The sequence below is a fragment of the Anas platyrhynchos genome, chromosome 29 (assembly GCF_047663525.1).
Source record: "Anas platyrhynchos isolate ZD024472 breed Pekin duck chromosome 29, IASCAAS_PekinDuck_T2T, whole genome shotgun sequence".
In the NCBI taxonomy this organism is placed as follows: Eukaryota; Metazoa; Chordata; class Aves; order Anseriformes; family Anatidae; genus Anas; species Anas platyrhynchos.
Window position 1 is genome coordinate 3,390,600 of NC_092615.1, and position 13,939 is coordinate 3,404,538.

A 13,939-nucleotide genomic window follows, 5' to 3' on the forward strand; every position below is an offset into this window, starting at 1 on the left:
GACTGGCTCGAGCGCAACTTTTCCTTGCAAGAAACTGTAGTTAAAGGAGCACCAATTAGCAGAGCCCCTCATTATCATGCCAGCCTCCCAGCGCTGAAAGCAGGAATCACGCAGTCACCGTGATTATAGACACAGCCGACTGCAAATTGCAAACAATTTGCAGCAGGGAACTCGCCTGGCTCGGTAAGGCCGTGTGTGTGTTTACGCTGCCGTGTACAGCAACACGCTCATTACGGGTTATTAATAACATGGCCCACTTTCCTAAATAAACGTGAATCTCCCTTTCTGGCTTTTCTGCCCTGCAGTACACAAGGCTCAAAGCTCGGCCTCCCTCCAGCCCTCCCAGAGCTCTCATCTTGCTGCCTCTATTTCCTATGGCACCGAGGGCAGGGGGTTCCTGGTCCCCTGCTGTCTGTCGCTGTCACTTCACCCCTCTCATCCAGCAGCACATTCTCCTTGTCTTTTCTTTTCTTTTTCTTATCTACAGAGCCCCTTCCTGTTACTCTTTGCATCCCTCACCAAGCTGGGTCCTGTCAGTGCCTTGCCTTTCCTGATCCCGTCCCTACACACCCAGAGCACATCCCTCTGCTCTTCCCAGGCCCTGTGTCCCTGCTTCCACCGCGGGTGCATTCCCTTCTTGCTCCTCAGGCTGCCCAGCAGGTCCTTGTTCAACCCTGCTGGTTTCCTACCTTCCCTGCTTGATTTATTTCCTAGAATAGAGCTCTTGTGCTCCACGGAAAATATCCTTAAAGAGTCTCCAGCTCTGATCAGAGGGACAGCGTCCCACGGGATCTCATCCTCTAATTTGAAGAACTGGGAGCTGGATCTTCTGAAGTCCAGGGTCCTGACTGCTCTTAGCCATGCCCATATCCCTCAAGATCACAAACTCCACCAGAGCATGGCCACTGCAGCCCAGGCTTCCTCCAGTCTTGACCTCTTTAATCAGCTCTTCTGCATGGTGAGCACCAGGTCCAGTGAGGCTTCTCCTCCGCTTGGTTTGATACCTGGGCGAGGAATTTGTCCTCGATGGACTCCAGGAGTTTTCTGAAGTGCTTGCTGCCTGCCCCGTGGCTTTCCAAGCCAACGTCTGGGTGGTTGAAACCCCCCAGGAGGATGGGAACCTGTGAGCACGATGCTTCTGGTGGATGGAGCCAGAAGGCCTCATCAGCAGGTTCCCCTTGATCGGGCACCTATCACAGACCCCATCCACAATTTGTCCTTTATTGGGGTGGCCTCCAACTCTCACCCATGAGCTCTCAACCTGTCTGTGGCTCTTCCTCAGAGGCAACTCTTCGCAATCAATCCCTCCCCTAATGCAGAGGGCAACACCCCCTCCTTGGGATCCTTTCAGGAGCAGGCTGTACGTGACTGTCCTGCCATGGCCTTCAGGATGGCCACGATGTCTCCCTCGGTGCATTTTTGCCCTCAAAGCCTCTGTGCTGGTGTGTGTGTGGGGGGGAAGGAGGTGTTAGAGGGGATGGAGCATCCTGTGGTTTTGTGGTTGTGGCAGGTGAATGAGTGGCTGTGACCTGCTGCAGTGGGAAGCCCCGGCTCTGCTCAGCAGCTCCTCATTTGAATGCTAACGAGGCCCTGCCAGACAGGGTGGTTCTCTGCTGTGGGAAGGCACGGCAGTGATGGATGACGCTGTGCTCCCAAACCTCACTTCCCAGCTCCTTATGCAAAGCAGCCTCCCTCTGAGCGAGCACAGGATGGTTCCAGAGCAGGGAAGGTCCTGGGACCCTGAGGATTCCTTGCAGCCCAGATCTCCAGCTGGGTGCAGCACGCAGGTACCCCTGGGCCCCCATGGGCTCCCAGTCCCACTCTGCAAAGGGGACCAGGAGCACCGAGTGCCCCTTGGGTGCTGAGTATCCCGCTGCAGCACGGAGAGCCGTGGTCAGACGCCCTCTCACCACCCTTTTCCAGTGGTTAGACGATAAATGTATAAATGTTTCCCATCACAGCAGATCACACACTCCTGGTTTTTCTTGGAGGGATGCAAGGGATGCAAGGCAACGCCGGGGGTCCTGCAGGGAGAGCAGGGGGTGAGGGTCGGGATTGCAGTCCTTAGGGGTGCAGGATGAACTCAACCCACCCAAGTAGCACTGTCGCTGTTCCACACACACCATTTTATCGTGAACAACATCTGCTGACATAACACAACATCGTAACAACATCAAGGAAGAGCCACTTGGCTTCCTACTCACACCCCCCTGAAGGTAAGCCATGGGATTCTGGAAAGGGGAGAGGCTCATGCCATAAATATGGCAGAAAGCTGAGCAAAAAAAAAATAAAATAATGCAGAAGGCAGCAGACACAGGAATAGGGGAACCTTCCAGAGGAAGAAAAGACCGGCCTGAGAGGTCTGAGTGAAAGCAGCAGCAGGCCAAGCCAATGCAGGGAGGGGAAAGATTTTTCTACGTTCTGTTTGCCTTTCACAATTATTATAAATTCAGGTTCTGTCTGGATCTGGAGACTGTCTGGAGGCCAGAGGGCACGGCGCTGCCAGCAGGAGGTGAAGGAGAGGCAAAGCAGATCCTCCGTGGTTCGCCAGGCACAGGAGGGGGCTCAGACAGGGCAGGAGCCCAGCGCGGTGCCAGGCGCCGTGCTCGGCCCTATGGCAAGAAGGGGGGCACATCCCTGGGGAGATGGGATGGGACCGACAGCAGGCTGGGTGCAGAGATAGCCGGGCAGCTGCGGGACTCAGAGAAGGATAAATTTGTAATTTATTGCGCAGAGAGGTGTTGGCATGCCAGGCTTGGACCCTCTGTCTAGGTGGGGGGGCTGAGCAGCACCAGGGCTCTCTGCAGGCCCCATCTCTCCTACGCCTGCTGCCAGTCCCCAGCTGAAGTCTGTCCAGCACCATTAGCTCAGGCCATCCTGGCAGGAACTGTCTGCCTCGCTAATTTAATGAGCCCCCGGCTTAACGCATGGCGAATTCTGACATAAATAAAATAAAACGTGTCAAAGTGCAGCTTCTTTCCAATTACAATTCATTAGCAAGCTCTGAGCCACCGGCCTGACCACGGTCAATAATCCCAGTTGGGGAAGAGCAGAGGAAAAGCAATTTATAATTTTCCCCAGGCGTTTTGGGAGGAGGCAGGAGCATCTCACACCGGCACAGCCTGAGCAGGACCTGCCTCCCCCAGGAGGTTCCCACCTGGCTCTGGCCTCTGCGTGTAACCCAGGGATAAGGACACGTCCTTTTTCTGTCCCCTGGCCCCTCCACGATGTAGGGACGCACTGGCTGTTGGGATCTTGCTGGGACCTGACATGGATCGGCCGTGGCAGGGCATCAGCTTAATGGGGATCTGCCTGGGTTCCCCTACGTCCCCTCTTTTTCTAAGAGCTGTTGTAAAACTGAGCAGCTGATGTTCATTTCTCTCACTTTTCCTGTTTCAGTCCATTGCCTTCTCCTAGACAGGGAAGGGGCAGACCCTTCTGCCCCTCCTGGGCATCCCAGTTTCCCCAGGAGATGCCAGATGGGGGCAGACACATCCCAGGAGCCAGCCCCTGGATTCAACAGGTGCCTTTTGGAGCTCGTAGCCCACACAGCTGCAATCCCTGCTGGGGGTGGCTGGAGCAGAGCCTGCTCTGCCCTTTGGGGCTGCCACCAGGACCCAGGACACATCCTGCCACCAGGACCCAGCAGGCTGACCTTTTGGGATTGGGGCTGTTTTGTGGATGTGACAGTGGCGTGGGGGATTTGACCATGGCCATCTGTGCCACTCGGGTTGTCTGGAGGTTTTGGAGACCAGAGATGGAGGCAGAAAGCTCCAAGCTGCTGTGGCCCAAAGCAGCCTTTTGCCAAAAGGGAAGATCCAACAGGGAGGTGGCTCCTTGGAAAGCCGTGGTCACCCTGTGAGGCTCATTGTGCCAAAGGGGGACTTGTAGGCATGGGATTTCTGCTTGTCCCTCAGCAAACCTCCCTGGTTGGGCTTCACAGACTGAGGGTCACTGCAAACTGGTGCCCTGGCTGCCCTTGGGCACCACCCAGGGGCATTGTGCCAGCTTGCCTGGCTGCCCGCTGGGGTAACTCACCACCTACATTTCTGAGATGCTTCCTGCTCTACTGCTCTGCTGCTCTACAAACGATCCCCCTTTCTCTCTCCTGCTGCTCTTCTGCAGCAGCTTGAGCCCTGGCACACTGTGGCGAGGAACATCCTTTCTTCTGAAGTTGTTCTCAGCCTGCAGGAGACCTTCAGGAGCCTGCGAGGACTTCTCAGTTGCACTAAGCTCCTAAGAGGTGTCTGGAGGAGGCTGAGTGTGGGCAGATGGAGACAGAGCTCGGAGCGAGCTGGCAGCTTTGCTGGAAGGGCTGCGATTCCTGGAGGTGCCGGGAGCGGGGCCAGGAAGGAATCGGTCTCCAGCTGCTTGTGTGAGGAGACCATGGCAGTCTGCGTGCAGCTAGGATGGGCAGCTCTTACAGGCGATGCTGAAAAATGGTGAGAAAACTTAGTTCTTGCATCTCCCCGGTGTGGGAGAGGACGGTCTGACTTCTCCCTGGTTTGGATTCAACGAGGACTGAATAAATTCCAGTCTAAGCTCAGCTGTCCTCGACACTGTTCAGGTTCAGCTCGGCCCGAAGCAATTCTGTGTTCCTTCTGGATCAAATCTATCAGGATTTTACAGTAGTGCTCAGGCTCAGCTCAGATTCAAGAGGAAAGGAGCAATTCACACAGGTTATTGTTATCATCTAGAGCAAAAGCTCGGATTTTAACAGTGAAAGTGGTTGAATTAAGGCACAAAGTCCTTGGGAGGTGATGGTATGTCCTGCTAAAAAGGTCTTCAGGTCTGAATTAGGTGACTTTCAACAACACACGTCTCGACCAGACGTGTAGGTACATGGCCCCGGTGATATGGGAGCTCAGGCTGGATGATCCCACTGCCCCTTCTGGCATTAAATACCCCACCACTGTTTGTGTGTTGTGGTGCTCCTGAGAGCCCGTGGGGAAATGGGACGGGTTGGGGACCTCAGACCTTCCCATACCGCCTGCTCTCAATTTATTACATTCAGACACGGGGCTTTGCTCTGCTGTCCTAATTACTCCCACGGTGTTTGAGTTTGGGCAGTTGGTGTTTAGTCTTTGTACTGAGGATTTTGTTCAAGGCATTTCCAGTTTTTTTTTGCTTGATTTTGATTAAATGTGATGATCAGGATAGATCTTGAACACATCACAAGCAGCTTTCTAGGTGCACTTTGGTGCTCTGTTCCTCACCCAAACAGCACATATCAGGCACGCAGCCCATGCTGCCAGATGAAAGTTTTCCTCTCTGGTCTTCCTGCCACTGGGATTGTAGTTTTTTTTTCAGGACATGCAATGTGTTCACTGTCAAATTGCAGCTACAAGGAAAGAGCTGTGCCAAAAAACTTTGTTTAAGAAAAGTTCCTTAGAGGTGGATTTTTTTTTTTTTTTTTAAATTAAGCGTATTTAATCTCTGAAATGCACCTGCCTTTTCCAGGTTTGTGGAGCAGCAGGGTTTTGTGCTGTGCTGTCTCTCAAGATGCTCGTATCATCTGCTGAAGCCTCATTTTAGCAGCAAATTGCTCCAGAATGATTCTTCTCCTTTAGTAGATCGGCTAAAAGAGCTGTGAGTTCGTCCAGAGTGCTGCAGAAGAGAACAGCAGTAGGGTTATCTGAGCTTGCTGGAAGAATGAGTTAGTGAGAAATGTGTGGATTCTTCTGACTGTAACCATGCCCACACGGTATGGGGAAAAAAAAAAGTAGCTTCTTCGAGGCAAATGATTTGAAAACAATTTGTTGATGCCAAAGAGCACGGAGGGAAATACCACATTGAAAAATTCCTTCTGAAATGAAGCATTAAGGAAGGGGAAGAGCTGAAGGCAGAACGTGTCTCACTTACACGTGGCTGTGCTCCATGGCTATAGGGAGGCTGCTCCCTCTGTACCAGGGAATTGTAAAGGTGTTAAACCATCTGTCAGTGACAAGACCCCCAAAAGCTCGCAGATACCTTTAGAAAAACCTTCAGCATGTCCCAGGCTGAAGGAGAAGAGGTGAGGGTTGGAAGAGGCTTGAAAATCCCCCAGGGAGACAGGATTCGGCATTACCTCTTAAAAACCACTGTGATTTCATGCAGTTTTTGTACTGCTTGTTCTCAAACAACTTTTAATGGAGAAATGGCTACAGGTTAACAGGTGAATAAATCAGTTCTATTATTAGCCTTGATCTAAATCGTGTATTTCCCTTACATGCTTTCAGTTGAGACGTTTTCTAGAGTGCTTTTCATTCATTTTCACTCTGCTGCTGCACTGCTACTAATTGGAAGCGAACCGAAGCTATTTGATGGGATTTACATATATTTCAGAAGAAAATAACATCACAAAAATTTCGATTTTTAAAAAGCAAATGCAGCAAAAACTTAATGTAACCGTTTTCTTAAAACATATTGAAAATATAGGATTTTGTAAAAAAAAAAAAACAACTTTCTTACAGAATTAATTTATTTTGGAAAGGATGCAATGCTCAGTTACAACAGCCTGATGAGCTCTAGTTGTAGGGAGCTCTGTAACTGTGCAATAACTGCAATTACCATGAAATAATTGCAATAACTGTGCAATAACGGTGCAATAACTGCAATAACCATGCAATAACTGCAATACCTGTGCAGTAACTGCAGTAACCGTGCAATAACTGCCCAGACAAGAGAAGCTCTTCGGCACACGCTTAGATCTCCTTGGGGACACGTGCCAAGCGCTTGCAGCAGCAGGTGGTGCTTGTGTTTCCCTGCCAAGCCCACCTCACCCTCTGTGTGTGGGATGGTTTCTCCTCCAAATGGCAGGCGTTTATTTTTGTCCCTGGCGGTTGCTGTGTGGGTCTGCTCTGAGCATCCAAACCCTACCCCGATGGAGGATGAGCTCCTGCAGTCCCTGTTGACACCACCGTGTCTGATTTCCCTGGAAACATCGTCCATGCTCTGGCACAGGCTCCTGTAACCATAGATACACACAAGCAGTGCACGGCGATGCTTTTCCGTGTTTTTCTCTTAGATACTGCCAGCCTCCTCAGGTAGGCAGTTGCCTGGTCTGCTCCCTGTGCAAGGCGTCTCTCTGCAGGGCTGAATTTTTTTAAAGCAGATAGAAAATGTGAATTGCACAACCGAAGCTAAGCAGCCCCTTCCTGGGCCCTGGCGATGGGGGTGCGCACTGTTAAAGCTGGTTTTTGCTCTGAGCTTCCCAGTGGCTTTGAAGCAAAGGCCTCTGTCTCACCTGTGGGCACCTATTCCTAATTAATGGGAACCCCAGAACGAACCTGACCCCAGCTCTGCCTTGGACAGAGCAGCTGAGCAGCTCCGCTCCTCTCTCCTGGCAGCCAGTCCTCCCAGCTTCGGAGCAGGATGGGAGAAAGGATGAGGACCACGTGCAGTGGGAGCTCTGCTGTGCCCAACGTGGGGTTTTAGAAGCTGCAGACCACTGCCCTGTGTGATTTGAAGGGTAAATATCAACAGTATATCCCAAAGGGTGTGCCAGCAAGGACCTCCCTTTACCCCATCGGTTCCCTAAGAGCTTTGGAGGATTTTATTTAAAAAAAAAAAAAAAAAAAAAAACACCTCCAGTGTTGGACACAGGGATTAAGGCTCCCCAGATCCTGGTAGGAATGGTTTGTCTTGGATTCCTCGTGTGCAGAAATAAGCTCTGGGGATAAAACTGGTAGGGGCCTGCGGGACGTGTGGATTTCGTAGCAGCCGTGACTCATCCCGGTCTTGGCAAGTGCTGGAGGGCCAGAGCTCAGACAGCCCCAGAGCTGGTACGGAGCAGATGCCAGCCCTCGAGGATGCTGCGGAGACTTACCGCATGGCTCTGCGGGGGGACAGGTTGTGTGGGTCCTGCTTTTGCTGTTTTCCAGCCATGTTTTTGTCCCTGCTCCTCCTCCCAAAGGACATGCAGCCTCTGCAGTGCCTGGGAGATGCAAGAGGAGCTGGAGGAGGAGAGCAGAGTGTGATTTAGTCTCACCACAGCATGGTCACTCCTGCCTCTAGTCTCAGCGCCTGTCCCACCCTCTAGACCAGCTTGTCGTGGTAACCCCACAAAAATCTCGGGATTTTTCTGGGACGTAAGAGAGGAAGACAAAGCCTGCCCGCTCCCTGCACCCCCAAAAAAACGATGCTGAGTGCCTGCAGCATCCACGGGGCAGAAACCAGGACCCATCCTGGAGAAGAGACCAGCTCCAGGGAGCCGTGGTGCTTCCAGCAGTGGGGGCCAAACCTCCCTGGGAGCTGCTGCGTGGTGGAGGGGTCATACGGAGAAAGTGGCTCCTCGGTGACAGCCCCAGGCCTGTGGCTTCATGCTGGCACTGGTCTGGGGGGTTTCCAGTCCCTCCCCATCACAGTTCATCTGTGCACATCCTGCAATTCCCCCGAGCTTGCTTAGCCACACCTGGGGTATCACACCTCTGTAGGCACGGGACCGGCACGTGGTGAGCATTTAATCTGCTCCACAGGGACTTAGGAAAAAAAGGATTTTGCAGGAAGGTGCCTGTGCTGACATCAGACGTCACAAATAGGTAACATTAAAAAACTTGAGTGTGTGAGGGAGACGTAGCACTTTGACATAGGCCCATGGGCATGGACTGAGCACCTGCAGAATTTACTCTAAGCCCAGTCGTGCCCACCACAAGTAGCCACAGCTTCAAATGCCCCTCCAATACATTTTTTTTTCTCTGTATATCTATCCTGCACCTTTGTGGAGGACGAAAGTCCTCTGCTGTCCCCAGCCCTGAAACTCCCCTGGGGTTGCCCCAGCAGGACTGGGGGAGCGTTTGCTAATCTTTGTCAGCAAGGTGTGCTCCCAGCTGAGAGCTGGTGCTGAGCACAAGCAGCAGCAGTGCTGCATCTGACGGGGAGCTCCTCCTGACCAAAAACCCCGTGGGGTCTTTGTTTGGATCTTTCTTGCCTGCCCCAGCAGACTGGTCCTCTTTTAAGCCATCCCCTTTGCCATCATCCATGGGCTGCGCCTCCTCCCTTCTCGCCCTGGTGCCCACCCACACCCCCCTGCAGCCACATCGCTCCCTTTGGTCCCAGTGGATACTGGGGGACCCCTGGGATGGATACTGGGGTACCCCTGGGATGGATACTGGGATGCTCCCGTTTGCTGTCCCCTTTGCACAGCCGCCCCTCCTCAGGGTGTTGCCCTGCTTCCCTGCACCCTCCCTGAGAAATCACCCCCTGCACAGCACCACCCCATGCGCCCCCCTGCTCCCCTGTACCCCCTGCATCTTAGACGCACTCTGGTCCCTGCCCCACAGCCCCCACCCCTCTCCTGTGTCCCCATGGAAATCCCTCACCCTGCGCCCGTTGCTGTGCCCAGCCCAGCACCCCAACACCGTGCCCGGCCCCCTGCATCCTCACGGTACCTCCCCAGGACCCCACAAACCCTCGCAGCACCCTGGCCACCCCCCCAGAGCACCACACGCACCTGCACCCCCTCCGTGTGCAATGCACCTGCACCCCCCCCCCTTCTCCCCCTCCGTGTCCACAAAAACCCCACAGCCCCACTCCTCCCTGCATCCCCGCCCCACCCTGCACCTCCAAGGACCCCCCACACCCCCCCGGCTCCCCCACATCGCCCTGCACCCCCGGGGCTCTCGGGAGCACCGTATTCCCCTGCATCGCCCCCCCCCCCCTCCCCTTGCACCCCCCCAACTCCCGCATCCCCCCGGCCCCCCGGGGTACCCCATCACCTCCCGCACCCCCCCGTTAGCCCATTCCCCCGCAGTCCCCCCTTTTTCCTCTCCCCCCCGCTGCATCCCCACAGCAGCAGCGCGACCCCCGCATCCCCCCCCACCCCCCCCTCCCTCCACTCCCGCAGCATCCCCGCTCCTCCCGGCCCCGGCCCCACCCCGGAGCATCCCCCACGCCCCGGTTTCTTCCCCCCCCCCCTCCCTCGGATCCCCGCAGCCCAATCACGGCGGCTTTGGACGAATTCAAACCCCGCAAGCTCTGCCGCTGCCGGTGCCGCTCCTCTCTCCCCCAGCTCCCCCGGATGGGCTCGGGGAGCCCCGGGGCGGCCGCGGCCCCTCTCCGCCGCCCGGAGCTCAGGTGAGCCGGGGGCTGCCACCGGGGTTTTGTGTGTGTCTGGGGGGGCTCCCGGCAAAGTTTGGGCTCGGTGGCACCGGGGGAGGCGGCAGAGCACGGCCAGGATGCGCCGGGCACCGCCCGCCGGCGGCTCCGCAGGGGCGGCGCGGGGCGTGGGGGGGGGGGGGGGAAAGCGCCCCCGGTGCCCGCAGCCCCCGGTGCCCGCAGCCCCCCGGCCCCGCTCCCGGTTCCGAGCCGGTTGCGGCTGCCGGGGGCATCGCCCCCCCCCTGCGGTGTGCCCTGCAGAAATTGGGCAGGGGGGGGCTCGGGGAGGTCGGGGGGTCTGAGCTAGCCTCGGGGGGCGTAGGGGGGAGTTAAAGGTTGTTTTTTTTTTTTTTTTTTTTTTTTTTTTTGGGGTGGGGGGAGAAATGTTTGTTGCTGCCACATCGGAAAATCGGGATGGGCCTTTTCTTGGGGGAGAAGTCAGAAATTGGGGATTTCTGCAGCTTGCAGCAAAGCTGCTGGTTTTGGAGTTCTCACAGCCGGGAGTGACGGAGCGGCTGCGAGACCCCTCCGCTGAAGGGCCTCAGGGAGCACCCACCCTCTGGGGCTGGAGTGCTGCTGTGAATTTTGAAGAACTTTGAGCTAAATTAAGTTGATTTCTGCCTTCTGGAGCTGCGGTTCTGTCTGGAAGCAGGGGAGAACTGCACAGACCCTTGGGATAAAGGAACAAGGCAAAGAGCAAAATCAGCCCCAGTGAGGAGCGGGTGAAATTCCGATTTCAGCCTTCATAGGAAGAGTTGGAGCTGCAGGAACTCTCCTTGCAGTGCTGGGTGTGTCGGCGAGCCCAGCCCATGGCAGAGGGAATTTATCTCTCCCAATCCGTGGAAAGCCAGCGGGAAGACTGGGCTTGGCACAGGCAGTTTTTGGTGCAGAGCCTCATGTTAAACACGAGGGTAAAAGCTGTTGGCAGCAATGACAGGTATGGATTTGACAGTGTCTGTAGGCTCCCCAGCACTTGACTTCAAGCTTCAAATCCGTGCCATTCCAGGATCCATCCTTCTTTTTCCCAGCTATTATTATTTACCATAAATCTGCCCCAAAATAAAGGATGGAAAACCTTTAGGAGGGCAGGGCAGACCTGTGTGCAATAGGAGGGGAAGCACGATTCGAGTTCTGGCTACTTAACAAGTTTCACCCTCTGTGCACTGCAAATGCCTCATCACCCCAAGCTCAGATCGTGGTCCTGTAACCAGGCATTCACGGCTCCGATTGCTTTGCCTGGTTTGATCTCTGCTGGTTTGGGGCACAGATTTAGAGCTGAACAGAACCACTGCACCCCGTGGGACCTTGGTGTCCCAGGAACACTCGAGCTGGGGTTAGGCAGGCAAGGTGGTCTGGCTAGGACTATGCCAGGCCAGGATTTGCAGCTGGGCGGTGGCAGAGTTGCAAACATCTTCCCCGTTTGCTCTGTGGGTATTTCTCTCAGTGCCATGGTAGGGCTGGTGGATGCTCGGGAAGGTGTCTGCAGCCCTGGCTGCCACCAGGTTGTCCTGGCAGGAGGACTGGGTGAAGGCAGCTCTGTCGTGGTGCATCTCCGGCCTTGCCTTTAGCAATTCAGCGCTGGTTTGGTCCTCGCTGTCAGTAAACACCCAAATCTTTGGGCAGGACTGTGCTCTTCCCCAAACCCCAAGGAACCCTTGGGGAGCCTCTGTGGGACATATGCTCAGGAGTGCTTCCCATGGGTCCCATTCCAGAAAGGGAAGGGACGCCTGGCACTGACTGCAGGATGTAAGCACGTCACACGGGTACAGCGCCCAGCCTGCAGGTCCCCCTGGAAATGACTTGGCACTGCTCTGAGGATGCACGGCCCCTGCCAAGCTGCTCCCTGGGCTGGGAGAGGCCGGCTGCTCGTATCAGCATGCTATTTACCTGTTGAAAGTGGTGCTGGCAGGGCAAGGTCTTGCTGCCTTCCTCACTGTGCTTCTGCCAGAGAAATCTGCTCTTTATTCTAGTGCTTGATGAGCTCTGCTGCGCTGTCTGCAGCCTGGCTGGGGCAGCTTTCTGCCCTCGGGGGATGGAGTGGGCTGCACAGCAGTGACCAGCACTTCCTTGGTGATCGTAGAGAGGTCAGGGCTGGAGCAACAGCAGGCTGTGGGTGGGTGCTGGAAAGCCACGGGGATGCAGCAGGAGGCTCGTTTTGCTGGCTGTGTGGTGTGCTCATGGAGGCTGACATGGGTGAGAGAAGCCGGTGGCATCCTCTCCTGGCTCTGTACTACCTCATGGTGCAAGCTGTCTGTAAATCCTGAGCTGATGTGTTTTCTGAACAGCTGCTTCTACGAGGAAAGCGCTGTCGAGCTGTCAGGTGCCTGGGAGCTGCTCTGATTTCACTGCAAATATGCCTACAAAGTAAAATTGATGGATCAGAATCTAATATTCTGAGGGGGAACTTAATGGCCATTAAACTGCTTCTTTCCTGCTTTGAGTGCAGATCTACTACAATTAAATGAGGGGATAAAGGCATAGAGGCAGAAGAAGAGGGCTGCCAGAGAGGTGGCATGGGGCTGTCTGCCCTGGGGCATGGGGCCACAAGGAGGGAGGCTGCTGAGAGGCTGGTGGCAGCAGCACGAGTACCTGTCACCTGGCTGGGCAGAGCTGTGCTGACCTGAAGAATGGCCTGTAAGTAGGGCCTGAAATGCTTACATCTGCAGGAATCAGCATCCCTGATGTCCCCTGGCCCTGGGTCTGCTCTCAGCAGTGTTCTGCTCGTGGGTCTCAAGCCTGTGAACCCTTCCAAGTCCCAGACCTGCTGCTCAGCATTGCCTCGAGGTCCTTTTGATCGTGCTGTTGAGACAAGCAGACCAGATCCTTGGGCAGGACTCAGGATCTGCCTGGGCCAGGAAAGCTGGCATAAACTCTCTCTGTCCTGGCCTGTCCCATCCTAGCCAGCTGGAGCAAAGTCCTTACAGCCTGCGCTGTGCTCCTGGAGCTGCTCTGCTGTCCTCTTCCCTGCACAGCGGATTGCTACTTAACTGGCATTGAAGCAGAGAACTTTGCCCAGCTTCAGGCATGTATTTTTTTCCACTCTGATCTCTGCTTGCTGACATCAGGTCTTGTTTGTGCTTCCCCTACTAAAACCAAACCATGTTCCTACCCCATGAATTTGCTGTTCTCCCAATGGCTCTGTTATCCATGCTCTTGGCCTCCCCTTCTTTCTAGCAGCTTTCTGCAGGCAGGGGCAGTTCTGGGATGTCTTGTTGATGTTACTGCCATGGGGAAGGTCCTGCTGTGTAATGCTGCAGTGCCCGTGTGTCTTTGTTTCACACCTAGTCCCTGTGTAGGCCTTGGCTGTGGCCTGGTGGATGCCACATGTGCCTCTGTCTCCCGAATGGCTCCTCTCCTGGTCAGTAGTGCCAAGGCCTGTCTGCCACCTGATTTGGTTCAGATGCTGCAGGATAACGTTTGAGACCTGGACGTGGCAGATTCACGTCCTGGTGGTGTGCTTGGCCAGTGTCACTGAACCCCCCGCTCACACTCCTTCGGCCAGTAAGAAACCCCAAGGGCAGAGCTGACAGCTGTCTGTGAGAATGCTGCCGTTGGGTCTGCCTTCTCCAAGGTCTGTCTGGAAGACCACTGGGCACTGGGATAGTGCTGTTGAAGCACCTGGATCTCACCATGGGTCTTTTCTCCATGGGCATTTCATGTGTCTTGGCTGACACCTGGGAGTAGCAGCCCTCAGCGAGCTGGACCAGGCCCGCTGGATAAAGGCCTGTGGCCTGTGGCCATGTCCTGGGGAATGGGCAAGGTCTGGCCACCTCAGCTTCTCTTCTGGTCACAAAGTACTCCATGATTTGAGGCTCCACATGGTCAGATCCTTTTGCTCAGAGGAGCTGGCTACTTTCTGGTTTGT

General features: G+C 55.0%; 1 protein-coding gene and 1 long non-coding RNA gene across 5 annotated transcripts in view; one reads left to right on the plus strand and one right to left on the minus strand.

The window, feature by feature from the left end:
- Nucleotides 1–6,066: 6,066 nt before the first annotated feature.
- On the minus strand, nt 6,067–10,082 carry LOC110352566 (uncharacterized). Of its 2 annotated transcripts, none has more exons than XR_011805263.1 (3): nt 9,945–10,082; nt 7,808–7,934; nt 6,067–7,074 (listed from the first exon to the last, which is right to left on the minus strand). It is a non-coding gene; the product is annotated as an uncharacterized lncRNA (long non-coding RNA). The 2 variants fall into 2 exon arrangements; XR_005261315.2 differs by having other exon boundaries at nt 6,068–6,946.
- CTXN1 (cortexin 1) overlaps nt 9,902–13,939 on the plus strand; it is a 34,107-nt gene continuing 30,069 nt past the window's right edge. For all 3 annotated transcript variants that reach the window (XM_027472162.3, XM_072029221.1, XM_027472161.3), the window contains exon 1: nt 9,902–10,053. The gene's annotated coding sequence lies outside the window, so the exon portion shown is untranslated. The remainder of the gene's footprint in view (nt 10,054–13,939) is intronic.